The 13,920-nt window shown below is 36.2% G+C and overlaps 1 protein-coding gene across 5 annotated transcripts in view; it reads right to left on the bottom strand.

Annotated features, from left to right (window-relative positions):
• Nucleotides 1-13,920, bottom strand: part of ZCCHC7 (zinc finger CCHC-type containing 7) — a 248,461-nt gene that overhangs the window by 59,658 nt on the left and 174,883 nt on the right. The gene's annotated exons all lie outside the window — the stretch shown is intronic.

Below are 13,920 nucleotides of genomic sequence, written 5' to 3'. Positions count from 1 at the left end.
TCAGAGGAAGAGCAGATATCTGAATTTAGGGAGAAAGGGGAAAAAAGTCACAGAAGGCTGTGCCATAAAAGAAAACTGTATTGAGGTATAATTTACATATTATAAAATATACCCACGTAAAAAATACAGTATGATGCATTTTGACAAACGTACACACCTGTGTAACCACCACAAAAATCAAATGTAGAACATTTCCATCATCCCAAAACGTCACCTTGAGCATATTTGCAATCAGTCCCCCACCCGAGGCAACCACTGATTTGCTTTCGCTCACGAAAGATTCATTTTGCCTGCTCTAGGACTGCATATAAATAGAATCATACATTATGTACCATTTTGTATATGGCTTCTTTCACTCTGAATATTTGTGAAAGTCATCATTCATGTTGTTAGGTAGTAGTAGTTTGTTCCTTTCTTACTGCTGAGCAGTATTCCACTGTGTGGCTACAAAAATTTGTTTAGCTGTTCATCTCCTGAAGAACATTTAGGTTGTTTCCAGTTTTTTACAATTATAAATAAAGCAGCAATAAACATTCTAGTGAGACTCTTTCTTCTTACTTGACATAAGTTTTCATTTCCCTTGGGAAAATAGCTAGGAGTAGAATTATTAGATATGGTAAGTATGTCTTTACCTTCATATGAAACTGGCAAATTTTCCCAAAGTGATTGTATCATCTTACACTCTTATCAGCATTGTATGAGAGTCCCAGCTAGCTTCATAATCTCACCAATACTTGGAATTTCAGTTATTTATTTAAAAAAATTTTATTGATGTATAGCTGATTTACAACACTGTGTTAATTTCTGCTGTACAGCAAGGTGAATCAGACATAAATATATAGCCACTCTTTTTTAGATTCTTTTCCCATATAGGTCATTACAGAGTATTGCGTAGAGTTCCCTGTGCTATACAGTAGGTCCTTATTATCTATTTTATATATAGTAGTGTGTATATGTCAATCCCAATCTCCCAATTTATCCCTCCCCCCCTTCCCTCTTGGTAACCATAAGTTTGTTTTCTATATCTGTGACTCTATTTCCATTTTGTAAATAAGTTCGTTTGTACCATATTTTTAGATTCCACATATAAGTGATACCATATGATATTTGTCTTCTCTGTCTGCCTTACTTTACTCTGTATGATAATCTCTAGGTCTATCCATGTCACTGCAAATGGTATTATTTCATTCTTTTTTATGGCTGAGTAATATTCCATTGTATATACATACCATATCTTCTTTATCGATTCATCTGTTGATGGACATTCAGGTTGCTTCCATGTCTTGGCTATTGTAAACAGTGTTGCCATGAAGACTGGGGTGCATATGTTCTTTCGAATTATGGTTTTCTCTGGATATATGCCCAGGAGTAGGATAGCTGGATCACATGGTAGTTCTATTTCTAGTTTTTTTAAGGAATGTCCATACTGGTTGTACCAAGTTTGGAATTGTCAGTCTTTTAAATTTTAACCTTAGAATGGGTGTGAAGTAGTATTCATTATGATTTTAATGGGCATTACTCTGATGAATACAGTGAATAAAGCCAGTTTTATTGCCTCCTTTCCAATCTGTATGCCTTTTCCTTCTTTTTCCTACCTCACTGCCTTATGCAGGACTTACATTATGATACTCAATATTAGTGGTGACAGCAGATAATCTTTGCTTTGTTCCCAATTTTAGGGAAAAAACATTCAGATTTTCACAATTAAGTATACTGTTTGCTGTAGATTTTTCATAACAGGTTGAGGAAATTCCTTTCTATTCCTAGTTTCCTGAGTTTTTAATATGAATGTGTGTTGAATTTTATCAAGTGCCTTTTCTCTATCAACCGAGATAGCCCATGGTTTTTCCTCTCTCTCTTAATACAGTGAATTACAGTGATTTCATTTTCAAATGTTAAACCAACCTTGTATTCTGTGATTAACTCCACTTGGTTAGGATGTATTATTCTTTAGAATATGCTGCAGAATTCAACTTGCTTTTATTAAGAATTTTTACATCTGTGTTCATGAACGATATTGGCTTATACTTTTCTTATAATGTCTGTCTGTTTTTGATATTGGTGTAAAACTGGCCTCACAAGAGTTCGGGAAGTGTTGGGAAGAGTTTGTGTAGGACTGGTATTATTTCTTCCGTAAATATCTGATAGAATTCACCAGTGAAGTCATCTAGGTTGGAGTTTTCCTTGTTTGTGGACCAAGAATTTTACTTGTAGGAAGGTTTTAAAACAGTAATTCCATTTTTTAAGTAGATATGGAGCTATTCACATTTTCTATTTCTTCTTGGGCCAGTTTTGATAATTTGTGACTTTCAAGGAATTTGTCTAAATTGTTGAAATTATTGGCATAACGCTGTCCATAATACTCTCTTATTCTTTTCCTTTGAATAATCTAATTTGTACTTATGCCTATTCAGTAAATTTTTTATCTCAAATATATATTTCAGCTCTAGAAGTTCCATTTGCTTCTTTTTTATACCTCTCATTTCTCTTATTATATTTCTCCCTTCCTTTAAATTTCAGAGTACATTTTTAACAGCTGTTTTAAAGTCCCTGCTGCTAATTTCATATTCTCTGTTATTTCTAGGTTTGTATCACTTGACTGATTTTTCTCCTGGTTATGAGTGACATTTTCCTGCTTTTTTGAATGCCTAGTATTTTTTTTCCCCCTTGGTTGTTACTGAGGTACACTGTTGAGTGTCTTTTTTTTAATTTATTTTTTTTTAATTTAAAAAATTTAAAATTTATTTATTTATTTTTGGCTGTGTTAGCTCTTTGTTGCTGTGTGCGGGCTTTTTCTAGTCGCGGTGCGAGGGCTTCTCATTGCGGTGGCTTCTCTTGTTGTGGAACATGGGCTCTAGGCATGCGGGCTTCAGTAGTTGTGGCACATGGGCTCAGCAGTTGTGGTGCACGGGCTTAGTTGCTCCGTGGCATGTGGGATCTTCCTGGACCAGGGCTCGAACCCATGTCCCCTGCATTGGCAGGAGGATTCTTAACCACTGCACCACCAGGGAAGCCCCTGTTGAGTGTCTTGATTTTTTCTTACTTTAAAAAGTGTGAGACTCTGTTTTGACACGCAGTTAAGTAATCTCCAGATCAGCTGACCCTTTTGAGACTTTTAAAGCTTTGCTAGGGTAGGTCCAGAGTAGCTTTTACTTGGGGTTAATTAAGCCCTACTACTAAGATGTATCTTAGTAGTGGGGTCACTACTGAATGTCTAGGGTGTTTAACACAGTCTCTCCAATCTGGCAAGTAAGAACTCGGGTTAAGTTCTGGGAATTGTTTGGCTTCCAGTAGGTTTTTGTCCACGTCTAGTGGAGTTCTGCCCTATCCATGGGCAGAGAACTCAGTATCCTTGGTATTCATCGGTACACCCCAATGCAGATTTCTGGAGTTATATCCGTTTCAGCTCTCTCTCTCTCTCTCCAGTACTATGCCTCACAAACTACAGCTTCTTTAGCCTCTCTGAACTCTGATCTCTGTCTTCTCATCTTAGTGAGATGGCCATGTTGTGCCTGGGTTCCCTTTCTTAGCACCATGATGCAGGTTTATTGTAGGGTGCACCTCCTTCATTTCCATATTCTCATGTATCATGGTCCAGTACTGCCTGCTGTTCAATGTCTGAAAATGTGCTAATTGATCTGTAGTTAAGTCAATCCACTAAAATTTTTCATTTCATTTTTTCATTTCAAATATTGTATATTCCAGCTCTATAAGTTCCCTTTGGTTCTTTTTTATATCTTCCATTTCCCTTCTTATTATATGCCTCTTTCCCTTTAAACCTCTGTATATTTATAATGTCTGTTTTAAAGTCCTTGTCTGCTAATTTCATCATCTCTTGTCAGGAGGGCAAGTCTGGTATAAGTTAACACAATATGGCTGGAAGCAAACATCTTGAATAGGATTTTAACAGGTGATGAAGGACACAAGTAAAAAGGAAAGGCACAAGCAACATAATGAAAGAGGTAAAAGGATACAGCAAACAATACAGGTTGATTGGAACAAAGGGTGTGATAATTCCTTTACTAAGAATTTTCACCTTTTTATATATAAAGAATACTGAGAATTAAAATATTATTATTTAGAATAAGCTTTTTACCTGAAACACATAGGACTTACTAATTAATATTAAATCTATTCTTCCAACTAAGAAATTTTACTGATTAATATTAAATCTATTCTTCCAACTAAGAAATTTTCCATGTCTTTCCTCTTTCAGTTTAACTTTAAAAGTCTTGACTTCCTACTGTGTGGAGCTTTCCAAGGAATAGTACATCAGGCTTCTTTCTGCCAGAGTAGTACTCTTGAAAGCAGAGATAGTAAAACAGTATTACAGGGTGGTTTTGTTAATACTATGCAACAAACAGAATATTTCCTGTCTTTTGAAATAACTTCAAGACAAAAAAGCAAACCTCAAAGAAAAGTGAACCCATAACCTTACACATTTTACACATTTTCTCCTATTTCTGGAACTATTCTGCTATCTTTATTTCTCCGTTCCTCCTTTCCCTCCTTCCTTCTCTCTCTTTCTCTCATGCATAAAGATAAACATCTTTCAAATTTATATGGTGATGGTGACTTACAGTCTATAAATTGTTTAAAATACATATTTCATCTTCAGAACAATCCTGTATGGTTACACAAATGTTCATTTTTAAAATGTGTGTGCTTTCTACAAAAAATTGCAATTGTTGCTTTTGTGAAATATAGTGCTAATGTAGCTACTTACCCATAAGACTGCACTCAGTTTTCAAAGGATCTAAGGAAGAGTTTGGGCTAGATTTCTGAGGAGTAAAGCCAGTTCATGCTTTGCTTCAATTATACTTAGTCTGCCTAAATTCTTGTGGATGGGAATTGGTGAAGATCATCTCTTTGCTGGGAAAGCAGGCACAATTATAGAGCTGGTTCTCTCTACCTTTCGGGATAATTTGACAGGAAGTAGGAGTTAGTGAAATGTTTTTCCTAAGATCACCAAAGATTATAGAAGATTTCACTTCAGCATATCTAGTTGGTCATTTTCAGTACAGGAGCCAGGTACTAAGAAGAATCTTTTCCTGAGCCTAATACACTATAGCCCCTTCTTACACGGAAGCCATAGGTGCCTTACATTTTCTAGATATCCTAATTTCTAACATCTAAAATTTTAAGTCTCATTACAATTCAGTGAAGAGGTATGTATTTATGATTTTCTCCACATACAATGGACTTGAATTTAATATTCAGCAAAGTAGATATAAGAAGTTATTTTGCTACTACTAATTATTTAAGAACGTAAATGTAATTTTCCTCAAAGTATAAAATGTTTTCATTTAATGTAGCGTTGAGTTAATTTTCAACAAATATTCACTGAAAATCTCTCATGTAAAAGACAGTGTAGGAGAGAGAAGGATGACTAAGACATGGTGCTTGCCCTCAAGGAACTTATCATATAGTAGAGCAGTATGTACTATCTTGGGGCTAAAGAATCTAAAAAGTATTACTGTGTTAAGTAAATAACCATGATAATCTCATTTTTTAAAAATAGGATGGGACGTCCCTGGTGGCACAGTGGTTGAGAATCCACCCACCAATGCAGGGGACACGGATTTGATCCCTGGTCCAGGAAGATCCTACATGCCGCAGAGCAACTAAGCCCGTGTGCCACAACTACTAAGCCCGTGTGCCACAACTACTGAGCCTGCGTGCCACAACTACTGAGACTGCGTGCCACAACTACTGAGACTGCGTGCCACAACTACTGAAGCCTGCAGGCCTACAGCCTGTGCTCCACAATAAGAGAAGCCACTGCAATGAGAAGCCCACGCACCGCAATGAAGAGTAGCCCCCATTCGACGCAACTAGAGAAAGCCCATGTGCAGCAACGAAGACCCAACACAGCCAAAAATAAATAAATAAAATTTAAAAATTTTTTTAAAAATAAGATGATTTAATTAACATGAAGTTTTTAAAAAGATTGAAAGTCCTCTATTATTTGGGATATGGGTTATTTAACAAGAAATACTGAATTCTACCAATGATCAATTAATTAACTTAGGATGACTGTGTCACCAAAACAGTCTTCATACAATATTAAGTATGTCAGTTCTCTAGCAACTGTTTTCTCTCCAAATAATTGGTGAGTCTATAGACAGGCTCACAGATGCGGACTGGGAAAAAAGAGACAATGGTTGGTATATACCTGCAATCCCTAAGGAACCTAGATTTGGGGCATTCTCAATACCTTTTCTCTCACTTGCAGTATACAGCCAAAACTCTGGCTCATATGACATGGCATTCTTTCACTACATTAAAACACACTGAGGGACTTCCCTGGTGGTCCAGTGGTTAAGACTCCGTGCTTCCACTGCAGGGGGCGTGGGTTCAATCCCTGGTCAGGGAACTAAGATCCCACAGGACGCATGGCACGGCCTTAAAAAAAAACCAAGAAAACAACAACAAACAAAACCCCAAAACCCCACAAAACATAAAGAATATCAATTGAGGTTAAATAATTTGGCAGTTATAGCATAAAAGACAAATCAACCATATTACATTTCTAAATTTATTGCCCACACTCCCTTTTTATATACCTAACATTTTAAACTAAAAGGTCCTACTGTTTGTAATTTAACATTTCTAGTGCTTTCCCTTTTCTGTACTTTTGGTCATTTTATTCCCTTGATCTTCAACACCATAACCCTCTTTGCCCAATTTTCTACCTAACTCAGTCCAATTTCCATGATTATAATTTTTTTTTTTCCCTGCAGGGCTGCTTTCCCTCCAGAGGCTGGGGAAGATCCATTTCCTGGCCTTTCCCAGCTTCTAGAAGCTGCCTTTACCTTCAAAGCCAGCAGCAACACTTTTTTTTTCTGGCTACACACGCGGCTTGTGGGATCTTAGTTACCCAACCAGGGATCGAACCTGGGCCCCTGGCCGTGAGAGCACAGAGTCCTAACCACTGGACTGTCAGTGAAGTCCCACGATTATAAATTCTGAATATTCTGTAAGGCTCTGCTCTTCACATTTAATGAGTATATGGATAATATTCAGTACATTTCTCATTTGACCTCTGTGAGTCAACAATTTCTTGGCTGATAAAACAAGCTACTTTCCTAGTTCTTGTTCCCCTTTACAGTTTCTTCTTCCTTCAGTGGCCACTTGGTATATTCCATTCTTTGTCCTCATTCTCATTCTACATTCTTTGTCCCAGGTTGTCATACATGGCCATTGAGAGAACCACCAAACCTGCATTTCCAGGCCCAATCTTTTCTTGAGCTCCTGATCTATGGGATATTGGGATTAGATATCTTATAGGTAACTCAAACTCGTAATTACTAAGAATAAATTCTTTACCTTCTCCCCATTCCTTGCATTTCTCTCTTAAAAACAAACCCTACTTCTCCTCCTTGTATATTCTCTCAATAACTTGTACCACAGTTTATTTTCCAAATCAAAACCTCAACTCTTCCCTTTCACCTTTCATACAATTGCTCACCAAATCTATTCATAATAACCTCAATGCCATTAGGCTGACCCAGAGACACTTAATTTCTCACCTAGATTATTAAAATAATTTCTAACTATCTCTAGTACCACAACCCATTTTTGCCTTCCTCTGTTACTGGAATAATGTTTCTTTTTCTTTCTTTTTTATTTAGGGTTTTTTTTTTTTTTTTTTTAGGTATAGCTGACATATATTAGTTTCAGATGTATAACATAACAATTTGATATTTGTATATATTGTGAATGAAATAATGTTTCTAAAGCAGAAATGTGAAAACATTCTGCCCTGAATGATCCCTCAATGCCTGCAGAATCAATGTAAAACTCCTTTGTATGTCACACAGTGCCTTCCAAGATTTGGCCCTTACCTATTTCTCTGGCTTCACCTTCCTGATGCCAATGCTCCAGCTATGCCTAATACTTTTCCCAATGTGTCCTCTTGTTCTCTGCAACTATGCTTATGCATGTATTCCCTGGAACACAAGCCAACCCCAATTTCAACCACTTGGAACTAGGACTTGGTCTTCAAGTCTCAAATCATGTGTTACCTCATCCATTGATGTCATCCCTGATAACACCTCAAAAGCAGAGATGATCACCCTCAATTTTGTAACATCCTGGACTTTAACCTTGTCATTTCTATCTTTGTATCATCCACACACCAAAGCATGATTCCTTAGTTGTCATAGGTACTCATGTTTACTGAATGAATTACCTAAATAACATTTCCTCTTTTGAATTCATTCGGTAGAATTATTTTCTCTCTCACTCATAGTCTAAAGCAGCTTATTTGTATCTCTCAGGCTACTGAGAATTTCTAAACTTTGTATTAAGACCTATATTAATAAATATTTTATTTCAATCACAAAATTGTAAGTTCTACCTAACCAGTTATCAGCATATCTTGCATACTGTGAATGGAAAAAATTTAAAAGAAAAAGGAAAGAAAAGGAAGCATATGTAAACATGCTTACATGTATGCTCACACAAGTAAACACTGTTCTGAACTGGGGTACATTAGCCAATAGATAATTTTATAGATTGTCATTGTATAAATAAAAGTTCAATTGATAATTCTCAATGGCTAAGGAAAAAACTTGGAATTTCTGTAGAAAGCAACTCTAGAAACTAAAAAAGAACTTTAAAAAAATCACTGTTATCAAATAAAATTACTTGGCAGACACAGGATTCACATGTAATCTAAGATAATTGGACATTTATAGATAATCCTGCCTGAGCTAGCCAGGGTTTACGGATTAAAGATCACAAAGATGAAGCTGCAAGATATTTGTTATATTCTTTCCTGAGCCTAACTCCACTATACCAGATTTCCCCCTGGGATCTTCTCATTTTTAATAAGCAACCAAATCAGCCACAAATGAAGTTACTATTCCCAACTTCATCAGTAGCATCTGTTATTTCAACGGAAACTTTTGAAATACACACAATGCCACACGCAAATCCCCTGAGGGCTGAGCCACTTTATTCACATGTATTCTTCTCAAACTGCTCTTTATTTCTGTCTTGGTTTTCTCTTATTTATACTTTTCCATTTAACACTGGTCACAAAACCATTTCGTCATTAAATTTTTGCATTGTGTAACTGGCAATAGTTTAAATAAAACAATTTTAGTAGAATTTGCAAGTCAGGCATCAAATTGTTCATCTTATTTTAAATCATATTAAATTTACCAGAAATTTTATATTTTTAAGTGTGTGTAAATGATAAATGGGGATTTATCTTTTCTTTTTTTAGAGGTATAGGAGGAAGAAGAAAGAGGAAATAAATACAGGTGCTTAGCACAGGGTTATACAGAGCTCTTGCAAAGTTTATCAGTCATATAAAGGCTTTTGTGTATCCCCGAAGACACACACGCACACGCACACGCACACACACACACACACACACACACACACACGAGTTCCCTCTCATCCCCCATTCCCTCCACCCCAAGGATTTAGTCAATAAACCATCTGCTTAAGAAATACTTGTTTAGAAATAAAAGACTCCTCAAATTACACTAAGTAACAAGAACAGAAAAGGAAAAAGTATCAACAGAAACAGTAAATATGGTGGGATTATGGGAGTTGTTTTTTCTTCTTTTAAAGATATCTACGATTCCTATTCCCCACTTTCACCCTTTCCTGTCCAAAATATACAATGTGGACACTTGAAACATCTGTAAAATGACAAGCACATATAAAACACATCCAGATTTAATGAAGAGGCTACTTTTTCTAAGATATTATAGGTTTCTAGAGAAGATTTAAAGGCTATATAAATTTGGTATCTACCTGCTGGTAAAAATTTAATACCAATCTGTAAGCTATATTCTTTCAGCCATCCTTCTATTCAACATTTGTCTCCCTCCCAAATCCTTTTTCTTTTTCTTTACCTATCATTAACTTTGCGTGTGAGTACATGTATGGTCTTCAATGTCTGGTTCTCTCTTCACTCTCTCCTTGGTGAAATAAGTCACTCCAAAACAATTCGTTTTTACTATTTTGGGGGCTCGTATTTTCTTCAAACCTCTCTCCAGGCCTTAAGAACAAATATGTCCCGGCTTACATTTATAACTGTTTACAGGATGTATCACAAACATTTATATTACAGTCATTGCAAACATAACATATCCGAAGCACTACTCATCTTTACAACCCCACTTGAAACTGGCTCTCTTTCTTCCCTGCTGTTACTAATGACTCAAAATATAGGTTTGTTTTCATCTTAAGCCAATATTTCACCCCATTATCCAATCAGGCCAGGTCTTAAATTCACAGTATATTTCTTTAAAATGTCTTTCCAAGCCAATACGTTGGTTTCCTTCCAGTCATCACCATTTGTTCACCACCTCAGATCTAGGATTTCTGCATTGTCCCCGTGCCTTCAACTTCAATTGCTACATACCAGATAAGTTTTCTCTTTAAATTCATAATTTCCTATTTTATTGCTAATTTTTATCAAAGTGATACATGCACATGGTATTAAAAACTCCAATAATACTTTAAAAAGTGTAAAAACAGCAATTCTCTCCTCCCTACTCCAGCTCCCACTCCCCAGAGGCAAGCAGTTTCAATTCTATTTCTTTTGGTATTTATCTGCATACTTCTAAATAATGTTCATCCTGATATTTATGGATTTATCTATTTTATGCATTAATATCTAAATTCCTAATAAAGTAAAAGGGGGTTCAGTTTTCTTGTAACAATCTATCTGACTTTCTTTTCCCTCCATCCCTCTTCTCAGGTTAATATTCAATTTATGGCTGTGTAGTAGTACACTGTTTCTCCTCTGATACAATTCTTTAATTTTCCTGTATTTAATACTAGCCTAGCTGTTTCATTTACCTGCTCTGAAAAGTTTACTTACTACCATGCCAGCCACTAGCACCTCATCTCTCTACAAGGCCAATGTTTAGTTATCTTCATATCTCCAGTATTAGAGCAGCACCTGCTTCATTATACTAGGAAAAACAGTCATCACCATTCATCACCTGGGTCTAACAGATCCTTTAATAATTTAAGTCATTTTACAAATAATTTAAAGAGAAAGTGATAATGAAAACAACTTTATTAGATATCTTAATAAGAATTTAAACATGGCAAACCCCAATTTTTATTTTATATTTTCCTATTTTGAAGTTAAATATACCTGAAATGGATAACATCCTAGAATACAACTAACTGCTCATCAATTGTCATGTATGAACTTGGAACACATCCATTTTGTAAATATTAATACCAGATTTCAAATATACCTCTTTTTTGCTCCATAATTACAAAACATTTTTACTTTTAGATTTATAACCACCAATTAGAATGACCAATCCATTCAATTATTTTCACTTCCATATCATCTATTTCCTTCTAGCACCTCTGCATACACATCTGCCTTCAGCATCTGTCCACTTGAAACAAACCATATCAAGTGAATTGTGGTACACAAATATCATAAAATATGAAATAATACAGCCACACATCCTTTTATCAAAGCATGACGGTACAGATTCTTGTCATAAAATATTGTGTGGCAAAGAACTTCCTGTTGTTTGACTGACTAGATGAGAATACCCTATTTCCTTTCTGTACTTAGAAATACATTGTTCATTCACCAATTCTTAAGATTGAGAAAATTCATCTGTGATATCCTCTAAAAAAATCATAGTCTGAGACTTCACTTAAAAGGCCAAGTTCATCACATCATTAACGGCTGGGTACTACAACTTGTCTCTTTGCATTCATGTTCTGATTCATCTAATAACTGTGAAATGTCTTCCTCTGTTAATTTTCTTCTATTTGCCAATTTGGGCAGAAAATGTAAAATTCCGAATTTTCAACTGTGTTCAATGAAAGCTTAAAAAGATGGTGCCTCCAGACTTCTTTCATACATTCATGAAAGATAATGCAATACTTTGGGCATCAAAATAAGGAAACTGGGCTTCCCTGGTGGCGCAGTGGTTGAGAGTCCGCCTGCTGATGCAGGGAACACAGATTCGTGCCCCGGTCCGGGAAGATCCCACATGCCATGGAGCGGCTGGGCCCGTGAGCCATGGCTGCTGAGCCTGCGTGTCCAGAGCCTGTGCTCCACAACGGGAGAGGCCACAACAGTGAGAAGCCCGTGTACCGCAAAAAAAATAAAATAAAAAAAAATAAGGAAACTGAAGGATGATGAAACAGTGAAGATTTATTTCACTCTTACATCATCATTCTAGGCAATTCCCTCATTCTTCTGTTGTTTTTTTAAATTAGTTTTTTTAAAAATTAGTTTTACTCTTTTTTAACATAGTTGGAATAATTGATGAGTAATGATAAAATTATTCTTAGGATGATGAAATAGTAAAATGTTTTAAGATATGGCAAAAATAAGATCACTAGGATCCCATGATGTATCTTAGATTTATAAAAGGAACCAATGGGCCCACTTAGTAATCCTGAGATAGAATGAGTTTTATTCTATTAAAGAATAAAGAAGAAAAGTAAATCTCTCTGTTCTTTGGAAGAACTCTAAGAACGAATAAAGTCATGACATATAAATTCTTAGAAATAGTTAGAAATGCTCCCAAAAGAAACAAACTAAAATGGGGTCTAATGAACCTGATGGTATACTGGGGGTTAAACTAAACATTCTTCTCAACTCTTACCATTATACATTCAACAAATATTTACTGAGCTACTGCCATACTGAGGCACCATTCTAGGTCCTTGGGCTATTTAAACAAAATAGAGATTGCTACCCCTGTAAAACTTGCATTCTAGTGTCTCTCTAGGGTAGAGAGACAATAAACAACAAACATAACAAATAAGTAAACGATGTATCTTATCAGTAATAAATGCTTTTGAAAAAAGAAAAACTAGAGCATGGTAATGGGAATTGGTAGTGTTGGACATGAACTACATTTTACATAGCGGGGACAGAGTAGACCTCATTGATATTTAAGCAAAAACTTAAATGAGATGAGGGAATTAGCCATGCAGTTCTGGGATATCCCAGGCAGTAGGAACAAAGTCCTTAAAGCAAGAATATCCTTGGTGTGACTGAAGAACAGCAGGGGGGCCAGTGTGGTTAGAACAGTGTAAATGAGGGGGAGGTGAGGTCAAACAAGTACAGGGTTGCCAGTTTACAAGCGCCTTGTAGGCCTTATAAAGATACTTGCTTTTATTCTGAGTGACATGGGAAGTCAGTGGAGGGTTCTGAACAGAGGAGTGATATGATTTGACTGACAATTTAAAGAATCACTCTGTTGGGACTTCCCTGGTGGTCCAGCGGTTGAGACTTCGCCTTCCAATGCAGGGGGTACGGGTTCGATCCCTGGTCAGGGAGCTAAGATGCCACATGACTCGTGGCCAAAAAACCAAAACATAAAACAGAAGCAATAATGTAACAAATTCAGTAAAGACTTTAAAAATGGTCCACATCAAAAAAAAAAAATCTCTTTTAAGAATCACTCTGTTGAGATTAAAAAATGAGGGGAGGGGCAAGTAAAGAAGCAGAGAGACTAGGTGGCTATTGCAATAATTCAGTTAATAAATGATGATACCTCTAACCAGGATGACAGCAGAAGATGTGCTGAGAAGTGAAGGAATTCTAAATATATTCTGAAGGTAGAGCCAACGAGATTTCCTGATGAGCTGGATATGAATGTAAAAGAAGACCAGAGTCAAGGATGACTCCCAGTTTTTTGATCTGAGCAACTAAAAGGATAGAGTTGATGTAACTAAAAACTGTAGATGAAGATGTTTGGGGGAAAGATGAATTTCGTTTTGAACAGGCTGGATTTGCGATAACTGTTAGACGACCAAATGAAGATGTTTAGTAGGCTACTGGATATACCAGTCTTAAGTTTAAGAGACAGACCTGAACTGGAAATATAAACTTGCAGATTGTGGCATGGAGATGATGATTAGAAGAGGAATGGGTGACAGTACCAGGGGATTGAATAT

Source organism: Orcinus orca, chromosome 6 (assembly GCF_937001465.1).
Source record: "Orcinus orca chromosome 6, mOrcOrc1.1, whole genome shotgun sequence".
Classification (NCBI taxonomy): Eukaryota; Metazoa; Chordata; class Mammalia; order Artiodactyla; family Delphinidae; genus Orcinus; species Orcinus orca.
Note: the sequence above shows the minus strand (reverse complement) of the source record. Positions and strands in the feature narration are given on the sequence as shown.